Genomic DNA, 12,075 nt, shown 5'->3' on the forward strand with positions numbered 1-12,075 from the left:
CCATATCGATCCCTTTCAGTGGTTTGCGGGGTAATACTGTGTGCCAACCTCTCGCCAGATTAGCTGACGTGCAGAATCGCTGCTGAGACGGAATCTAATCTCATCAGTAAAGAGCACCTTAAGTAAAGATTTTGTGATTGTAACCTTTAGAAATAGTGTTGGTCCTTAAGTTTTGCACACCAGTGTGTAGTAATAGAATAACGCTGGATTCTATCTAGCGATCCATCCTCCATGCCATAACCCGCGCCTGCAGTACAGTGACTCCAACGTTACAAGTAATATCAGGAACGAGAACTGGAATGCTTTATTACCTTTCCAAAGGAGTCCCAGTTACCTGCCTGAATTTTACAACTGATCCCACTAATAATAGGAAGGCAGAAAAAGTACGCCTACAGAACCACCTGCTGTAGGAGTGGAAAAACAGATGGACTGGTACCACCAAAGGAGAGATCACCCGCAATTTTTTCCACAGACAAATAGCGTATACTCGAAATCACCATCATGGTTCTTCCCAGGATTCCATACAACGTACTTAATAACAGGGCATGGCCGCTTCAACACAAAGCACGCCGGCTTCAGACGCACAGAAAAACCCACATTGCACTTGAGGAGAGACAGAAGATTGGAACCATCTTAATGTTTAACTGTTCCATCTAGGAGGACCTAAGATGTATTCTGATTACAAAAGTGAGATATCGTCCATTCTTATTATTACAACTCCACATAATGATCTGATCAGATTTTCCCTACGAAATATAATTTGGGAAAACTTTGATAAATCAATCTTTAAAGATCTTCCGTCTGATTCCACAGATTCTGTGGACCATCTTGACGATAATCAATTGGCAAATTTGTTAAAAACACTATCTTTACAGCTATCACAAAATCTACCAAAAGGAAAGCTTTCCGTACAAAATTTACCCCGTGGTGGACAATTGAGCTGTACTTCAACATCGCAAGGTTCATTACGCTAGGCGCTTTTATCAAGGAGCAAAACGAAATAGACAGCCTTTACTTGGAGTCAATAGGTTACATTTAAATTATAAAAATGAGAAGAGGATATATGCTAAAGCAATATATAATAGTAAGGTCAAATCTTGGCAGGATTTCGTACATACAACTGGAAACCAAGAACCGTGGAGTCTTATATATAAAATCAGTAGAAATAAATTAATTCATGGTGATATCGTTAATACAATCTCAAATACTTGAGACTTTTTACCAATAATGATAGAACTGCCTACCACTCTGGAGTTAGGAAAGAAAATGAGCAATATGATTCTCCCATTTCTACTCCTTTTTTCTATGGAAGAGCTTAAAAATGCAGTTTCTTCTATGAGTAATAACAAATGCCCAGGAACTGATCTACTGGAAACAATTTTCATAAAAAGATTCTTCTCTATTAAGCCAAACCATCTTTTCAAACTCTTCAACAAGTGAATTGAAGCTGGGAATTTCCCTGTTATTTGGAAGTCTACTCTCATTAAAATAATCCCAAAACCAGGTAAACCACCAAGTGATTCTAAATCATGCAGGTCTATCGCTTTATTATTCCACTTAGGCAAGTTACTAGAAAAATTCATGGCATACAGATGTAATCAACTTCTTTTGGAAAGTAATCTATCTTCCTCTATTCAGTATGGATTTAAGCCTGGCTGTAGTTGTGAAGATGCGCTTTTTGAATTGAAAAAGTTAATTGATAGCTCTACTTACAAACATACACTGGCAGTTTTTACTGATTTTGAATGAGCCTTCGACAATGTTTGGTGGGAGAGTGTCTTACGGCGCCTTAGAATCGCTCGTTGTTCTAGACATCTCTTCCTTTTGTTCAAAAGTTAATTTGCTGAACATACTGTCTACATCCAAAGCAAACATCAGTCAGTATTTAAAGCTGTTTCTCGAGGGTGACCCCAAGGTTCCATTCTTGGTCCCCTTGTGTGGAACCTCGTTAATGGAGTATCTCTGCCACTTGTGACCACTCATAAGCATCTTGGAATCATTTTTGATGAAAAATTATCATTCTTACCGCACATCCAGAATCTTTCCAAAAAAGTTAAAACTTTTACAGCCATGTTATTCAAAATCTCTCGGCAGGCCTGGGGTTTAAAAAAAGGGAACCCTCAGAATTCTATACTACACATATGGTTTCACAGAACCAAACTTATTACAGTTCAAACCAAACTAGACAGTGTCCAACGGACCTTTTTGATAGCTCTCCTGAGAACTTATAGAACGGTTTCAACCTCATCTTTGCAAGCCATCGCAGGCTTATTACCTCTGGATCTGTATTTTACGTACAAAGGTTTTGTTTATTATATTCGTAAAGGATATCCTCTAACTTTTTCCGATTTGACCTATGATCCCACTGCCAATCCAAAGAGTGAAAAAGCGAAATGTTGGACTGAGCTTCATAAAAGATGGCAAGTGAGATGGAATTCCTGGACCAAAGGAGCAGTGACCAGATGTTTTATACCTGATATTAAATTCACTACCTCAAAAAGTAATCAGTTTTGGTTCTACCCAAGCCTTGTTACATCATACATTCTAACTGGCCGCGGTTCTTTGAACGCTCGTCTTCTGCAATGCAATCTAGCAACGTAAGATACCTGTTTCTGCGGCGCCTCCGAAGACTGCAGTCATGTCTTATTCTTCTGCCCAGTTTACCAAGATTTAAGACAAACATTATCTAGTACAGTGCATAATTTCTCTCCTGGAAATGAAAGATATCTTATTGCAAATCAAAATGCCTTCTCAGCTCTACAAGAATTTGCTACACAGGTTTTCAGCAGACGACGCGGATTACTGAGCTGACTTCTATAGTGAACAATGCCTTTTTTTTTTTTTCATTATTTTATTTATTTTTCTTTAATAATAATTATTATTTTAGCTAATTAAGTTTATTATTATTTTATATTTAATTTTTTATATATATATATATATTTTTGAAACGTAATAATATTTTGTCCATTAAATTTTTATTGTTTCCCCTAAAATTGTTAATTATGCTAGTCTCTTGGGAACAGTGTTTTTTTTTGTTGTTGTTTTATGCTAGTCCCTTAGGGGCAGAATTTGCTGCTCTCCAGTTTATTAGAGACGGGATTTTAAACTGCCTGTACCCAGATTTGGGCTTTCTGGGTATGGGAACTACTGGCATCCATTGCTATTACACTTTCTCCAGTAGATGCGGGATTCTTTGTGGTATTCACCGCCGTACGTGATTATAGGAGACTGCTGCACCCATAGGACTTGAGCTTATTCCTATGGGTTCTGGAAATATTACATTAGTTTAGTACGTGTATACTTGGGCCCGCCTCCGCGTGGCGTGGACGGGTACTGGGAAGCAACCTTCCTGGTAGCAAAGCGGCCAGAAACAGCTAAACAACACACACAATACGCAAACATAGCACTATACTCATTTCTAGCCATTGTACAGAGTTTTGTATATCATCACAGAGAACCATGGCAGAGATGAACTAACGTTTAGGAACAGCCTTGCATAAGACAACGCATGTCCACACGTCCAAGAGGACAAGCATTTCTCCTCCTTAAAACGGAAGGAGATTATAAAGCTTTGTCGCGATTTGTCCAGGACGTCTTCGCGGGAAGGGCTAAAATTACCATATACTTAGGAAAACAGGAAATGTCATCCGACTATGACAAAGTGCGTTAGTTGTCTGGGTTTCCCCCCATATCCGCGTTGTGTACTCTCTTTGTGTAGCACAGAACTCTGTGAAGGCCAGAGTTTTAAAAAGTGTGGGGAGTGGACGGATGTGTAGTGTTGTGTTGTTGTTATTTGGTTTTTAGGAGCATTAGCAACTAAGGCCATATTGCTCCGGGGATATACAGTGGTCATTCCCTGACCTTTCCGCATCCTCCGTATTTGGTGGGCACGGGCTCGAACCCCGGTCTAATCAAGAAGCGCATTGCACTGTTGCTCCTGTCCACCTAGCTACGGAGGCGCCTAGTGTTGTGTACTGTTGTTCTTCTGACCATTTAGCTGTTGGGACCCACCGTTACAGCACTGGTCCCAGGGAGGCAGGTCAGGTACCCAGTCGATTTTTGTACTCTGGCTGCCACCTAGTTTCCAAAGATTTCAGTGGCAAGGGCTTATGTAAAAAAAAAAATAATAATAATAAATAAATAAAATAAAAAACATAAAAAAGGGGGTTAACGCTAGAATATAAAAAGGCCAAGAGTAATGTAAGCATGGTTTAAATTTAGACGTTATTAATTAATAAGTTGTGTGGGGTGTACTCTGTCAGATAGACAGAGTAGGGGGGAAGCTGAAGGCTGGGGGAAAAGACAGAGGTATGTGGACGATAGAGAAGGCGACCCCTCAAAGTTCAGTGAGGCAGGCCCAGGCGGAAGAAGGGGGTGGAAGGGAGAGGAGACAGGAACCAATCTCCTCCCCCCGGCTGGCGAAGAGAGTAAAAGAAAACCAGGCTAGACTGCTCGGTTTCATCACCAATGTGGCTTGAGGCAGAAAAGCTGCTGGTGTCTCCAGTGTCTGGGTTTTGGAGTCTTCAGTGGGATCAGGTACTGGTTGATCTTGCCCAAAGATCAGTTGCAGATATCATCCCGATGGAACTTGGATGAAGGAAGTGAATTTCAGTTCAACTGAGCTTCGATGAGGTCGGCGGTTGATGCTACTGGAGAGGGGTGCCCAGAATCTGTCTCAAGTTATTGCTCTTGGTGGTTTAGGCTCCTTAATGTTCTTCGTCTGTTGAAGACATCCTGTGCAACAGTGGTGAAGTATTTATAATTGTCATGGGATTGAATTAGTATTGGTCCGTTGCCACTATTGGTCCGTTCTTGGTCCTTTGGCAAATTAATAATCTTTGTGATCAGAATAGATCTCAAGTCTTCATAGTCAGGACAGTCATACATTATATGGTGCCAAGATTCGTTAGTGCCACAGTGGCAGCGTGGATCATCTGTGATGCTCAGAAACCTTAATTTTTCTTGTATTGACCCGTGGCCTGTGAGGAGGTACATTATGTACAGGCCAGGGGAGAACCAGCTTGGAGCTTTTGGGAATGTGAACGTTATTTCAGGAATGAATTTCTTTGTAATTGCTCCCTTAGTGGATGTCATCCATCTGTCCTGCCAGCCTTGCTGCAGGTAAGCGAGAAAACGCCTTTTCTCTGTCTTGCGATTGATTGCTGGGTTGGTGGTGAATCTTTCGACAGATAAAACAACATGCCCCATCTAATCATTTCAAGATCTAGAAGGACTCCAGCGAGGACTTGGAGAGGAGGAGTGCTCACCGTGCAGCAGGCTCTGGTGGTAAGAAGTAAAAAGTAAAGTGCAGCCATTATCAACCCACTGCAGGATGGAAGCCTCCTCAACAATTCATGCTGAGGGAAATGGACCATAATCTGCCACGCTGGTCCAGTGCGGGTTGGCAGATCGACCGTATTTAGCAGTCAGGGGCTTGAACCCCGGTCTACTCAAAGAGCGTGTGCTACTGCACTCCCGCTCCTGACCACTCGGCTACGGAGGCCGTGATAAGCAGTACTGCTCTTTGAACAGTGGCTAATTTCTTCTCATTTGTGACAATAGTTGGCCGATGATACTAGACCCCTGCAGCATATGAGATGGCTGGAATAAAGACTGTTTTGTAAAACAGGGCGAGGGTACATCAGTTTAGACCCCAGTCCCTGCGGGTAATCCTTGCCACCAATGATGTGTAATTTCTTATCTTCTTTTGGATATACTGTAGCAGGAAGGACAGTTTTGAGTCCATGATTACACCAAGGTGCTTAGCTGGGTGCAGTGCTTGATGGTTGTGACATTGATCTTAATCTGCGGTGGTCTGGTTGAGCTTAGGTTCCCTTTCAGGATGCTGGAGGTTTTCTCAGCCGAGATTGTCAGGTTGTGCTGGGTAGCCCACTCCTGGAGGAGCCAGAGTGCTCGGCTAGCAGAAATTTCGAGCTGGTCTCTTGAGTTGGCAGGCACGAAAATGATCAAATCGTCTGCATAGGCTTGGGACTTAACATGCCCAAGATCTTGATTTAGGAACTCATCCAGGACCATGTTCCAGAAAGTTGGTCCTAGGACCGAGCCCTGTGGATCTTTCTGATCACCCTGGAGTAGGGAGTCGCTATACTGACAGATCTGTCACATAGACAGCTTTTAATGCAGGAGTAGAGATTTTGAGGAATTTGTGCTTGCCTGAGCCTGCTAAGGGCGCTCGGCCACCAAAGTGAGTCGAACGCCCCAACGAAGTCGACTGCAATTACAAGGAAGTATTTTTCAGGTGTGGGTTGAGCAGATGTTATAAGGTTATTTATTGCGTCAACTATCGAGCGCCACTGACGGAATCCATACTGGTTGTTGGCCTGTAGATTTCTGTTTGTATAATACTTGTGAATTCTGAAGAAGATTATTCTCTCAAGGAGTTTTCTGAGAACAGTTAGGGGGGCGATTGGTCTGTATGATGTTAGCTGTTGTGGCAGTTTATTCGGATTCTTGAAAAGAAGTCGAAGATTAACTGTCTTCCAATCAAGTGGAAAGGATCCTTTTGCCTGACAGTTGTTGAAAAGGTTCAGCAGTAAGTATGGCTTGTAGTCTGCTACACTTTTGACAATCTCGGGCTCCAGAAGGTCAGGACCTGGGCATTTTCTGTCCTTGAGTTTCAATACTGCTCGATGAAGTTCCATGGTGTAGCACTCATTGGAGGTACACAGTTGGGTTTGTATTCGTGTGAGGTCAGAAATTGGTGGCTGGAAAATGGTATTGAGTATATTATTGACTGCTCCCAGGTAGTAGTTATTGTGCCTTGTGGTGTGAGAGTGGTTGTCAGAACTTGGGCAGTTTATTGGTGGTAATTTTATATACCACCCCCCAAGGGTCGGCATTCCCAGTCGATGCCACCAGATGCTCCCGAGATGTCCTTTTCCTCTGGCAGATTAGAGCTGTATAGGTGTTCCTGGCTATTCTATATTGTTGTCTCAAGACCTCCACCTCTGGCTGTGGCCGTGATCTCCTTGCTCTTTGAAAAGCTTTCCTTTTACTATTGACCTCTCTGCGGAGGCGCTGCAGCTCTGGGGACCACCAGGGAGCGGAATTTTTCGTTTAAAAGTTGTGGTACAGGTGTTTGTAATGACCCTGGTAACAGTTCTCTGGTGCACTTCTGGATCCAGCAAGTTACAGTCCACCCCCGCCGGGAGATGCATAACAGAGATGTCCAGAGCTGCTATGAAGTTGTCCCAGTTAGAATTTTCTATTTTAAATCTGTTCAGTGTGAGTTTAGGATTCAATGGTTGCTGTTGGATTCTAAACATTTGGAAGGTTATGGCCCGGTGGTCCGAGTGGTCCAGGCCTCCTGGACACACCAGCCAGAGATGTAGCCAGCTATCTGTCTGCTAGCCAGGGTGATATCAATATTTGATTCCCAGAGAGTATATGAAAATGTTGGCATATTGTGTGGCCTGGACATGTGTTTATGTAAGGGGCGGCTCCTAGAACGTCAGTTCAACTCCGCCTCGTCTCTCTGTGAAGAACAGTATCACCACAAATGGGCCAGATATGTGTGTGTGACGTCGGTTTGTGTATTCTGTGTGTGTTCTGACCGCTTGGCTACCCAGAAGCATCAGTCACCTGGACAGATGATTCTGGGTACTCGTCCACACCACGGGAAGGTGGGCCAGTTTCAGTAGATGGGACACCTATGGTCTCAGAGTATGAGACAAAAAAAAAAAAAAAAAAAATTTTTTTTTCCTTCTCTGGGGCCCACTCCAGAGGGGGGAAAAAAAAAACCCGAAAGGAAGAGAAAGAAATGAATAAAAATAATTAACTAAGATAACAAAAAAATAATAGTGACAAATGGGCCTGGAGTACTGGGGTCCATAGTTTAACAAATAGATATTTATTGTATACCCAGTATAAAATGAAATATAAGTACAATTTCAGTTCAGTAGCTTTCGGAACTCGAGTTCCGAAAGCTACTGAACTGAAATTGTACTTATATTTCATTTTATACTGGGTATACAATAAATATCTATTTGTTAAAAAAATAATAATAAAAAAAAAAGAAAGTAAATAAATAAAAAAAAAAAAAAATATATATATATATATATATTGGTTTTTAGCATATATACGCAAACATACATATTTAATACGGTAAGCTAGGAATTGGAGATAAACTCTTCCACCAATCGCTGTCCATTGCGGGTGCCACTATGGTCATCAGACCACGCAAACCAAGCAGAAGAGCGGCAGTTTACATCCGTCCCCACGATAATTTTGTCATTGGGAAAAAGGGTCGCTATGTTTTCCAGATAGTTTATTTTTGATAGAATATCCTCCCCAGGTGTGTTATATATAGAAACGACATAAAAGGTTCCAAGGGGACCTATGACATGCAGGCACACTGCCCAGGATGTGCAGAGACTTCATATTTTGGTGGTGGTGAGTTCTGAGTTCCTGACTACAATTGCCACCCAAGGAGTTTCATTATCTGCTTGGATTATTTTGTATGCAAGTGGGTAACCACACACCTGCTTGGCATGGGTATAAGGTTCTTGGAGGATCATGAACTTTTAGAATTACTCTTAGCTGGTCTGGAACTACCTTGGCCCACTGCGCATTAAGTTGGATAAATTTGATCTGTTGGGGGTTGAACTGTTTAAGGCGTAGGCCCATAATCAGTTATACTTTGTTGTGCTCGCTTTGCGGTTAGACAAACTGTATACCCTTCTAGCCCACTTGCTGTACATGGGGTGAACCTTGTGTTAATAAACTGACAGTAAATATAAAAAAAAATAAAAAACTGGAAAACTGTTATGACAAACCAAAGACAAAACATATCACCAAACAGGACTTCTCCTTGAAACGGAAGATTATAATCTAAAACTTGATGACAGACTGTTAGCTGCAACCTCAACGCCGACCGGGCTAGCCGGGTGGGTAAAGTGCTTGCCTAGTAACTCAAAGGTCGCGGGTTCGAATCCCGCCTTGGGCTTGGATCAAAGTACTGCAAAAACCTTGGGAGGTGCATTATGGCCACAGAAGCCAATGTGCCAACAACTACCAAAAAAAAAAAAAAAAAAAAAAAAAGCAACCTCAACAGCAAGGACGGAACTTATCCCAGGAGTGATCCATAACAACCCTAGCCGTCAAAAACCATCGCCGACGACCAACCTATAAATTGAAGAACTATCACGGACTTTACTCTACCGGACTTGACCTCGCCGCAGCTCTGCTGCCAATGCCATTGGTGATCCTATACCTGTGCTCTTTTCCACGGTACTTTCTTTCCACTTCCCCAGGGGGGGGAGATCTTTCACCGTCTCCTCCCCTCTTTGTCCCCTTTTCCTCCTGGTGGGACATGGGCCTACCCCACTGAACACAGGAGTCACCACCTCTATCGACCCCTTACTTCCTGTTTCCTCCACCCAGCTTTCAGTCTCCCTCCTACTCTGTTCATTTTCACAGCATAAGTCCCACGCAGTCTAAATTTAAAACTTTCAAATTCCATTGTACAGGTATTTCTCTCGGCCTCTAACCCTTTCAGCGCTCAATCCTACCGCGTTTTTTTTTTTTTTTTTGTTTTTTTTAGGTCTTAGCACTGAAATCTCAGGAAGCTAGGTGGCAGGACCTGCCTGAGTACTTACTTAAAATACTGGCATATCTGGTCTACCCCAAGGGGTAAAATGTGGGCCCAACAGCTAAATGGCCAGATGAACAACGGTACACGACACTACACTTAACAATATCCATACACTTTTAAATCTTTGGCCTTAACAGTGTACTGTAAAACACGACAATGCTTTCTCGGCGTAGTATACATTGTCGTGTATACTACGACGATGGGGGAAACCTCTGGTGCCATCAGACCCTAAACGCACTTTACACAGTCAGTACCTCTGCACTACAGGTTCTTACTGGGTGTCTGCCGCTGTACTGAAAGTGGTTAAGTGGGGACTATTTTATCAGCTTAAGAAGGGAGTTCCAACCAAACTACTGAACCTCCAAACTTGACATTGCAAATAATCCTAAGACAGAGAAAAGACGAATCCATCAACACCTCCAGGCAGTCTGGAAACAATCTTGGGAAACCTCTACGAAAGTGAACATCATCCAGAGTTTCCTTCCAACAGTAACCATAACACGTCCAAAGCCCTCAACCCCCGGCTTTCGCCTGGGCTACAGGTAACCTTTATCACCACTGGCCATGGCTCATTTCGTCAGAAGCTGGCAGCCATGGGAATTGAGGGAGATCCACACTATCACTGCAGAGACCTTGAGTCCTGGGGACACCTCATGTACGAGTGCCCCACCTACGACAACAGCAGCGAGTTCCTGACAGACATTCAAGGAAACCCAGGAAGTCAGGAGTCCACACTACTATGTGATAAAAACGCATACGAAGCGTTAACCACCTACCCACAGGAAATATTTGCGCTCAGGATCGCTGAACTTACAGGTACACAGGGCATTATGCCACAGGACCAAAGCAAACTGGCGTTAGATAACTCCACTTCTACAAGTCATTCCGTATGAAATGTCCATGCTGAACTACGAAGGGCAGAACTACTGCTGGCACCATCCCTGTGCAGGATGCTAATCCATAGGCAGTGGTGCCACGTAATTTGGGTTAAGTTACTTAAACTTATTATTTTTTTATTTATATATTTATTTCATTATAAAAAGGTGTACGGTAATTTTGTGGTGATCTATAATTGATATTTATTTAGTACCACAATATAAAGAATAAAATTATTATATAATTATAATTTGTTTATAGTTATATTATTGTAATAACTATCATATAATATATTTTTAATATTATATATATAAATAAATTTTCTGTTTATACTCCGGGACGACCAAACGGTCAGAGGAGTTCACAAGATAGACAGAATACAAGAAAGAGCACCGTATTCAGCAGTCACCGGTTTGAACCCCGGTCACTCAAGGCATGTGTACTTATGCACCCGCGCGCGCACGCACGCACACACACATACATACATACACACACACACAGAATCGGATCTAACAGGCAGAAACTTGAGTAGGGTGCCACAAAATAAAATAGTGTTGTTACAGTAATGATGCCAATGCATAAACTTCGTTTTGTCTAAAATATTCAACTATGTAGTAATGATGCAAATGCACCAACTAATGTCACAGTAGAATGAAGTATTATTTTTGAAATTTTAATTTATCAATTAAAAGCGCTGTTAATTTTTCACATGTAATAAAGTAAAGATGCATTTCATTGACAATTGGCAGAGTGAATCACTGAACTAATAATGAATTTCTAGCGATCGCAGTTTCAACTTTCATTAATGAGATATTTTAAAAACTGATCTATAAATAAAAATCAGTACACAAGGAAAAATACGCCAATGCTTATAAATGCATACACCTAATTATTCTGACACTTTTTAATATACTTAATACTTGTCAATGCAATTAAAAACCACGGGCCTGAAGTAGTCGAGTGGATCATCGCAGAGTGCAGTTATTGTTATTAGGTTTTTAGGAGCATTAGCAACTAAGGCCATATTGCTCCGGGATATGCGGTGGTCATTCCCTGACCTTTCCGCATCCTCCGTATTTGGTGGTCACGGGCTCGAACCCCGGTCTAATCAAGAAGCGTGTGCTACACACTGCTGCTCCTTTCCACCTGGCTACGGAGGCGCGCAGAGTGCAGTAACACAGCTGAATCAGTTCACCGTAAGAAGCCACATAACTGTTGAATACTTATTATTTCAAATATTATTATAATTATTATTAGCTATATGGTGCATATTATATTAGCTATATATACACTTATGCTGCACCAGCCAAAAAAAAAAAAAAAAATTCCCGAATTACCCATATTATTATTAGATCATCATCTGTTTGTTCATTCCCCCCCCCCCCCATGAACAGCCACTGGGCTAGGAGGGTGTACAAATATTTGGTTATATGTAGGGTATACAATTTTATATAATAAATGGTTATATAATTTATATAAACGGTTATATTTTTGTGAAAATCGAATACAAATTTTCGATATTTAAAATAATGACATTAATTTGCAAGTATATTTACTTAATAGAAAGTTACAATTCACTTTAAAAT

The sequence above is a fragment of the Mastigoproctus giganteus genome, chromosome 6, assembly GCF_048544385.1.
Source record: "Mastigoproctus giganteus isolate SK-2022 chromosome 6, ASM4854438v1, whole genome shotgun sequence".
Lineage (NCBI taxonomy): Eukaryota > Metazoa > Arthropoda > Arachnida > Uropygi > Thelyphonidae > Mastigoproctus > Mastigoproctus giganteus.